The 8949-nt window shown below is 45.1% G+C and overlaps 1 non-coding gene across 1 annotated transcript; it reads left to right on the forward strand.

The window, feature by feature from the left end:
- The first annotated feature begins 6338 nt into the window (after positions 1-6338).
- On the forward strand, positions 6339-6445 carry LOC112088750. Its single transcript, XR_002900688.1, has one exon. It is a non-coding gene; the product is annotated as a small nucleolar RNA R71 (small nucleolar RNA).
- Positions 6446-8949: the final 2504 nt, after the last annotated feature.

Raw genomic sequence — 8949 nt, forward strand, 5'->3', positions numbered from 1 at the left:
CGACCCGAGCCGAAAACGTTCGGCCGTTGACAAGGGGAAGGGCGTTGCTGTTCAGAAGGACGAGCCGTCCAAGAAGAGGCGGAAGCCGACGCCCGAGGACCCTGCTGCGCGCAAGTTGGTCGTCGATGACCCCGACGCCTCCGCCGTCATGTTCTCGTGTGTAAATAACGCGAACACGCGTCTTCCTCCTCCGGAAAAGTTGAGGATGCTGAGGTCGTATGGCGCGATGGTGCAGCGTGGTACCAAGATACGTTCCATTTGCTTTCCTTTATTTTCGTAAATTTTTACTAAGTGTTTAACGCGAATTTGTTCTTTGCAGTTTGTCGCGGCCATTAATGACCTGATGGCCGAATACGAGGCGGACCTGTCTAAGGTCGAACGTTGCTTGGCCGAGGCCCGAAATGAGTTCGCAGCGTCAAAGGCAAAGCTAGAAGAGGCTCAGACCGAAGCCGCGGCGGCAAAGGGGAAACTGGACGAGGTGGTGGACAGGGCGTCCAAGCTGGAAGAGGAGAAGATCGTTCTGCGCGCCAATGTTGACAAGGTCTCCGCCTCGGTCATTCGCCTCGAGGAGGCGAGGAGGGCTAAAAGCGCCGAGGTGGCGATGCTGAAGAGGCGTATCGAGGCCAAGGACGCCTTGTTCGATGCCAAGGTCAAGAGGGCGAAAAAGGAGGCGAGGCGAGAGCTTACGGCGAAGTTTCAGGAACGCCTCGCCCAGGTGGAGGAGGGTTTGGCCAGGCTTGAGAAGGCCAAAAATGATGAGAACGATCTGGGGCAGATCAAGGGCAATCTAGCGATGATTGCCGACCTGAAGAAGTCGGACGCCCCGACGCTTGACGACGAGGCGTACGAGCGTATTGTTTCCGAGATTCGAGGCGAGCTGTATTACTCTCCCGTATCGCCGGACTCGGTCGACACCACCCTTGGCAACGAGCCGCTCGAAGAGACAGCGGCCAACTTAGGCATCGTAGATCCGCACGGATCGAACGCGGGCACGCCGGTCCTCTCGAACCTCCTCGCCGAGCGTGAAACGCAGTCCGCGGCCTGATACTCTCTGCTTTTCCCTGTTTTGTCTTTCATGCTTCTGTACTTAGGATTTTTATCTGTTTTCTGAACTCTTTTATGTAACCGGTGCCTGGACGGCTTTATCCACCCGACATTTATTTTTGCTTATGGATATATTCTTTTTTCTTTAGCCGTTTTAGGATTTGATGCACTTTATTTTTAACGATCTGTGCGAATATCTGTGAGAACAGTTGGCTTAGAGAAAATTGTCGAGGATGAAAACTGCTGCGTCGAAAATGATTTTGATTGCTTCCTTAGCCGAATTCTTCGAAGTCGATAGAAATACGGGCCAAGGGTCGAGTCTTTAAGGATCTCGTTTGGATTCTTAATCCCGAGCTGGGAGTTAGTTTTGTGGAACATCTTTTAGGTGATGCTGGAAAGTTTTTAAGTGATAATGTCGAGGCAAATTTTTGCTGGCAATGCCGAGCCGTATTTAACGACGAGGCGTTTTCGCTGTGCATGGTGCCGAGCCGTGTTAAACGACGAGGCGTTTTTTCTTTGCATGGTGCCAAGCCGTGTAAACGACAAGGCGTTTTCGCTTTGCATGGTGCCGAGCCGTGTAAACGACAAGGCGTTTTGTTTTTGTTAGCCAAGGATGAATTGGTAGTCTCATTGAATCTGACTATGGACCGGTGTTTCCGAGAGGATGAGAATGTTTATCCGGGTTTTAAGAGTTTACTTCAGTTTTAGAGAAAACGATGTAGCCTCGACTTATATTCTCGTGTGCGATAGTAAACCGTGGCGACCTGATACGTTTTTGGTCTGATATTTGTATAGCGCGCTTAATTTTTATCCGTAGAGGATGTAACTTGCACCCTCGTCCTAGGAAAGGTGGTAAAAGTCCGTTTAGAGAACTTTGTATTTGTTGCCCCGTTGTGGCCAGCAACGAGACGAGGCGTTCGGAGGCTTAGTTTGCCGAACTGAAACTGAGGACCGATTAAGGTCCGAGGTAATCAGGTCATGATATCATGCCGAAGTGGTATGATTACTCGCCGAAGTGATGAGTGATAGAATTTAAAAATCCAAGCTTGTTAAAATAAGTTGCTGATTTAGAAAAAATGAGAAACTAGCCGAAGCGATAATGAACGAACTAGAAATCAGAGGTAAACGTGAAATAAGTAGATGATTAAAAACAAACTGAGAATGTGCCGAAGTGGCAATGTTCCTAAGTGAGCAATTTAAAATTGTAGAGTTAAAGGAGGTATGTGTATACGTACCCACTCCCCCCCCCCTTTTTAGGAGAGGGGACAGCTGAACCCATCCGAGGACGGGCTGCCTAAGTACCCTTTGCAGGGATCAAGCCGTTCCGTAGTTCATGCTGGCCGTGCTGTAGCTTTAGTGATAATACTTCTTTAGATGCATCACTTTACTAGTCCATCTTGGCTCAGTTGATGTGCCTGGGTAAACTCTCCTGGCTTCCAAGCACACCCCATCTAGCCTCGACTTCCATTTAGCTTACCTACAACTATGCTTTTGGTTTACTGACTTGTCTTTCGAGTGTTCAATGAGTTGGCTTGGACTTATTATTCCCTATCATGGACCGCAGCTACCACTTAAGCCCGATCCTACTCCCGACTTAACTCATCATTCACCGCGGCAAGACACTTCCAAGAAATATCTTGACCCTTAAACAAGCCTTTGCAAGAACACTTCCAAGTACCTGTGTGAGCCAAAACTCGCACAACCAGAAATTTGTTTAAGGAAAACTAAGGGATCGGAAACTTCTAGGGTTTATCGCAAAAAACAGTAAGATCGAAAGAAAGTTTTTCTTGCTGTAAAAGTGTTTAGTCTTTATTGCTTAGGGTTGCAAAAGTTACAGAATGAATTGTATACATCATCTATTTATACTAATTCTCCGAACCGCCTAGCCGAGAATCTCGGGAGAGATTTTCGGAATATTTCCTTATCGCCTCATGCGGCTCACCGCCTTTGTATGTCGCCTAGGGTTTTTTATGGGCGTCGTCTCTCAAGGCCTTGGTTCGGCCCATCTGAACTTTTCCACGGCTCGGCCCATCTAACTTTAATAAATAAGAGTTTTCACTCTTTGTAGAGGTTATCAATACCCCTGTCCTTGTAGTACAAGGGGGTATCAAACCAAACTTGTAGTGGAGACATTATCTATGTCATTTGTCGCCTTAAGTCAAGAGAGAATGGTAAAGTTTTTTAGCTAAACTAAGTAACAGGTGAATGAGCATAAAGGTAAAACAAATGATGAGATTTAAGCTAAGCAAGATGCTAATGACAAGTAAATAACTCGGATGATGAAAATATATGATAAAGACAGAAGCTTTAGACAGGATACTTGACTCGGGTGCTTCCAAGCTAAACTAATAGGTTAATGAATCATTTTATCAAGCGATTTCATTTAACTTTGAACTCAAGGCATGTTAATCTTCCCATGAAAGTATTAAACATCTAAACTGATCCTATTTCATACCAAAATCTCTTTTGAGAAGCACGAATCAGTCAGCAATAAGATTCAGTTCAAAAATGTCATTTAAGAGATCAAACTATCACTCTCGCGATGAAAGACTCTTAAACCCTTAACCGAGTGGTTCAGACATTTCTACAAACACTTTTGATGCGAGATATGTCTCAGATCTGAATCTCAAGTGATGTTCTTGGATCCAGCCTAGAGATCTCGTCGGTTAAGGAATGAAACATGCAAGACTAGACACCTAAACCCACTAATCTATCTTGAAAGCACCCTAATCTACCTATCTAAAGCCGCTTAAACGACTACTCACTGATCATAACGAGCTCACTAAGTCCTTTGTAAGACGTGTAGCTAGTCATGATAAGGAGTTTAATACTGGATGATAAAAGAAATAAAGAAAGAACAAGATTCTGATGCAAAAACGAGATACCGGATTAGATTAATCAAGTTTCACAAAAGAGGCAAGTTCTTAAGGCTAAAAGAAGATAAGAGATAAGATGATTAGGTTTTTGGTCCCTATGGGTGCATATGTCAGGAGAGATCCCTCTAATATCAGCCAAAGAATACCCTATGGCTCTCCTGAATTTTCTCACTTCACTAAGCAATGCACGCTCTTCATGTTCAAACAAGCTATCGTTAATGATCACGGGATAAGTAGAGTTTAGACCCAAGAACGCATACCTGAGCCCTGTTGGTAGAGGCTTGAGCTCAACAGGGGGTGCATCTGCCTCATTCCAATCGGCATCAAAGCTTCATTGGCTCGGAACAGCTTCCTCGGCCTTTTCCTTGTTCTTGCGCGGTTTACCATCGGCCTCGGCACAAGCTGTCACGGCCATGATATCCCGAGGTGTCTCCTCTATACCCTTGGACCCCCGCTGTCTGAAATGTCGAGGCCACTTTTCCTGAGCTCCAAAAACCTCGCCTCAGCTCCAAGTTCCTTCGGTTGGTCCAAAAGAAGCTTGTACACCTCGCTTTCCTCGTTCAAGTACCCGTGCTCGCTTTGTTCCTGTGTTAAGACCACTTGTAACGGATCCTCTGCGTTTAACTCTTCTAGGAGCTCATCAGCTAGCTCCTCCATTACCTCCACATAGAAAAGCTGACCTCCAATGGTCGGTTTCTTCATCATTTCCTTCCCATTGAACTTCATAGTCTCTGAACCGATGTGTAGTTCAATCATACCCCCTCTCACATCTATTATGGCTCCTGCGGTTGCTAGGAACGGTCGGCCCAAGATGATAGGGTCTAATGGTTCCTCGTCCTTCTCAAGAACTATGAAGTCCGTGGGGATTTCTATCTCACCGATTCTCAAAGGTAAATCCTCAAGCAACCCCACCGGTAGTCTAACCGATCTATCAGCTAATACAAGAGAGATCTTGGCCGGCTTATAGCTTTTGTATCCCAATCTCTTGGCCACCGTGTAAGGCATTAAGCTCACAGAAGCTCCTAGATCACGTAAGCAGTTTGAGAACTTCAAGTGCCCTAAAGCACACGGTAAAGTAAAGCTGCCCGGATCGGATAGCTTTCTTGGTATGGATCTTCTTTGTATTATAGCGCTGCACTCATGGCTCAGTATTACCATACCCTGGAGCTCCTTTGTCTTATTGAGAATTGCGTCCTTTAGAAACTTTCCAAGCTGAGGTATAGCTAAGAAAGCATCTATGATGGGTAAGGTAAGTTGCGTGTTCTCCAAGTGTTTCTCAAAGACCGCCTTGGCCTTGTCTAGGATTTTCTTTTTGAAACGCCCTGGGAATGGTATCTTGGGTTGGTAAGGTGGTGGTGGAACGTATGGCTTTTCAAGCTCAGTTGTCTTTTCCACCTCTTTTCCTTTGTCCTTGATCGGTACCTTCTCAAAAACCGCTTCTTTACATGCATCATTTGAGGCTGCCTCCCCCTCTAATTGCTCATTGGCCTCAATGAGCTTTGTCTTAGGCGTTGGAGCTTGTAATTCCTTACCACTCCTCAATGTGATGGCGTTCACATACTCTTTGGGGTTCGGCTCCGGTTTACCTGGTAAAGCCGGGCCTCTTGATGATGTAGAAGCTTGGTTTTGCTTAAGCTCTCTGATATCTTGTGCATTGTCGCATGCTGGCTCTCAACTCTCTGCTGACCCTGTAACAGTTGCTGTAAAATCCCACAAACATCGGTTCCCATCTGATTCTGACCCGTTCCCTGAATCTGTTGTTGATTACCCATCGGCTGCGGATTGAACCCTGGTGGAAACTTGTGTTGCTGCGGTTGGCTGGTGAAGTTGTTACCCTGAGCCGCTTGATTCTGCTGAGTGTAGCCGTGTTGTTGCCCACTGAACTGTTGCTTGGGCTGGAAAGTATTCTGAAAAGGGGCTTTTTCAGCATAGCTTTGTTGTTGTTGTTGAGCAGGGTACACTTGGTCTTGAGGGTTAGCTACATTTGGGTTTCGGTATGAGAGGTTTGGGTTACTGTTGTAGTTGTTAAACCGCTGATACCTCTGCTGATTCCCTATGTAGTTCAGCTCCTCTTGAGTTAGACCATCTTCATTAACATTGTCAAAACTTGGCCCTTGCTCATCAAACTCGCCTACAAAGTGTATTGGCTTTTGAGTCGCCATTAAAACTTTGTCAAGCTTGCTCTGAAGCTCTCTTATATCCTTTTTCATACACTGTTCATCACTAGATCCCTCTGTGCGGTTTGCTCTATCAAAGTCTTCACCGTACGTGTCATTGGACATGGCTAGGTTCTCGACTAGTTCCATTGCCGCATTGATCTCTTTCCCAAGAAAATTTCCATTTGAGGCTGTATCGAGTTGGTTTCTGATCTTGGGGAGTGCACCTCGGTATAAAGTACTCAAGAGGGATGCCTCTGAGAAGCCATGGTGCGGGCATTGGTTAGTATAGCTCCTAAACCGTTCCCAAGCCTCACTAAAGCTCTCGTTGTTGTGCTGCGTGAAACTTGAGATCGGATTTCTGAGCTTAGCCGTGCGTGATGTGGAGAAGAACTTTGATAAGAACGCCAGTTTACACTGCTCCCATGTTTGTATAGAACCCCTCGGGAGGTTCTTTTCCCACTGGTGAGCTTTATCACCGAGGCTGAATGGGAACAAGCGTAGCTTGAAGCTATCTTCTGAAACGCCATTGATCTTTGTTAAGTCGCAAACCCGATCAAACTGATCTAGATGCTCAAGAGGGTCTTCTCCGGCTAGACCGTGAAACTTTGAGTTATGCACCATATTGAGCAAGGAAGCTTTAACTTCAAAGTTGTTATTTTGAACCGGTGGAGCTTGAATCCCGGCTCTATATTGGTGCGCATTAGCTCGGTCGTTCTCTCCAACAAAGACCGGAGGAGGTTGTCTCTGAGCTTGTGGCGGTGGCAGATGAACATGATGGGCTTGTTGCTCATTTCTATTTGCTTGTTGTTGGTTTTGCTGAGCAAGCCGTTCGTTTCTTTGAGCCTGCTGTTGGTTTACATAGGCTTGTTGTTCATTTCTTCCTGCCTGCGCCTGATTAGCCTGAGCTTGGTGCTCGGCTTCTTGAGCCTGTTGCTCGATCCTTTGCTGTTCTGCCATTCCAAGTCTTTCAAAGTGCCGTTCTCTCTCGCGAGCTCGCCTCTCAATCCTGTTGATGTTATTGTCGTACGGTAAAGGCGGTTCTGTGCTACGAGACCTGCTTTTCATGCACCTGAAATCAAAACAAGAACTTGCAAAAGAGTCAGTAAAACAAAAGAAAGTAAAGTCTTGATCTTAAGAACAAATAAGAGACTAATGCTCCCACAAGTTGGCAATGACGCCAATTGATAACTAAGAGTTTTCACTCTTTGTAGAGGTTATCAATTCCCTTGACCTTGTAGTACATGGGGTTATCAAACCAAACTTGTAGTGGAGACACTATCTATGTCATTTGTCGCCTTAAGTCAAGAGAGAATGGTAAAGGTTTTTAGCTAAACTAAGTAACAGGTGAATGAGCATAAAGGTAAAACAAATGATGAGATTTAAGCTAAGCAAGATGCTAATGACAAGTAAATAACTCGGATGATGAAAATATATGATAAAGACAGAAGCTTTAGATAGGATACTTGACTCGGGTGCTTCCAAGCTAAACTAATAGGTTCATGAATCATTTTATCAAGCGATTTCATTTAACTTTGAACTCAAGGCATGTTAATCTTCATGAAAGTATTAAACATCTAAACTGATCCTCTTTCATACCAAAATCTCTTTTGAGAAGCACGAATAAGTCAGCAATAAGATTCAGTTCAAAAATGTCATTTAAGAGATCAAACTATCACTCTCGCGATGAAAGACTCTTAAACCCTTAACCGAGTGGTTCAGACATTTCTACAAACACTTTTGTTGCGAGATATGTCTCAGATCTGAACCTCAAGTGATGTGCTTGGATCCAGCCTAGAGATCTCGTCGGTTAAGGAATGAAACATGCAAGACTAGACACCTAAACCCATTAATCCACCTTGAAAGCACCCTAATCTACCTATCTAAAGCCGCTTAAACGACTACTCACTAATCATAACGAGCTCACTCAGTCCTTTGCAAGATGTGTAGCTAGTCATGATAAGGAGTTTGATGCTGGATGATAAAAGAAATAAAGAAAGAACAAGATTCTGATGCAAAAACGAGATATCGGATTAGATTAATCAAGTTTCACAAAAGAGGCAAGTTCTTAAAGCTAAAAACAGATAAGAGATAAGAAAACTAGGTTTTTAGTCTCAAAATGTATTTATAGCAAAGGGAAAGTGTCGCGGGACAGCCCGGAACAAACCGGGTACTGAACCGCCTTCTTGGGTTGATGGGTGAGTGCCATGGTGTGTCGGAAAGTGAAGCCGAGGTCTTCATGCCGAGGTGTGCACATGAGTCAGGATCCAGATGAAGATCTCGTGAAGAACACGTCAAGAACATGCATGAACCCTAGTCTCTGATCCATCCTCACGTGTGTGTTCTTGAGCTATTCTGTTCTTGATTCTGGGTTCGTGACAAGGGACCTCGGGATAAAATGTCGAGGGGTCATGATGTCGAGGTGCTTGGGAGAACACAGTCTGGCATGCACGCCGAGGTCATTACACCGAGGTGTACTTTCAACACTTAGTCGTTTCTGGCTTCAGTTCTTACGTATGCATGCCTCGATCTAATCATGCCAAGGCTTTGGGACGAGGTCTGGTCCAAAATACTTCCAAGATATGAGCCTCGACTTGAGTGATGCCAAGGTAAAGATACCGAGGCTTGTGAAAACACTTAGCGCGTATCGCAACTCATTTAGGCTTGTATCGACCATGTCACATTCCGGAAGCGATAACTTTCAGCACACGACTCCAATTTCTCTGGGACCAGTTCCACAGTCAAGATGAATCAATAAGCTCAAACTTTGGTGAAGAAACCATCGGAGCTTGGGAGTGGAAGGCTTCCTGGATTTCACATCTTTGCGCCGCATTGGAATCACCGGAAAATAGACCTTTGGACCGATGTGAACT

The sequence above is a fragment of the Eutrema salsugineum genome, unplaced genomic scaffold, assembly GCF_000478725.1.
Source record: "Eutrema salsugineum unplaced genomic scaffold, Eutsalg1_0 scaffold_14, whole genome shotgun sequence".
NCBI classification, from domain to species: Eukaryota; Viridiplantae; Streptophyta; class Magnoliopsida; order Brassicales; family Brassicaceae; genus Eutrema; species Eutrema salsugineum.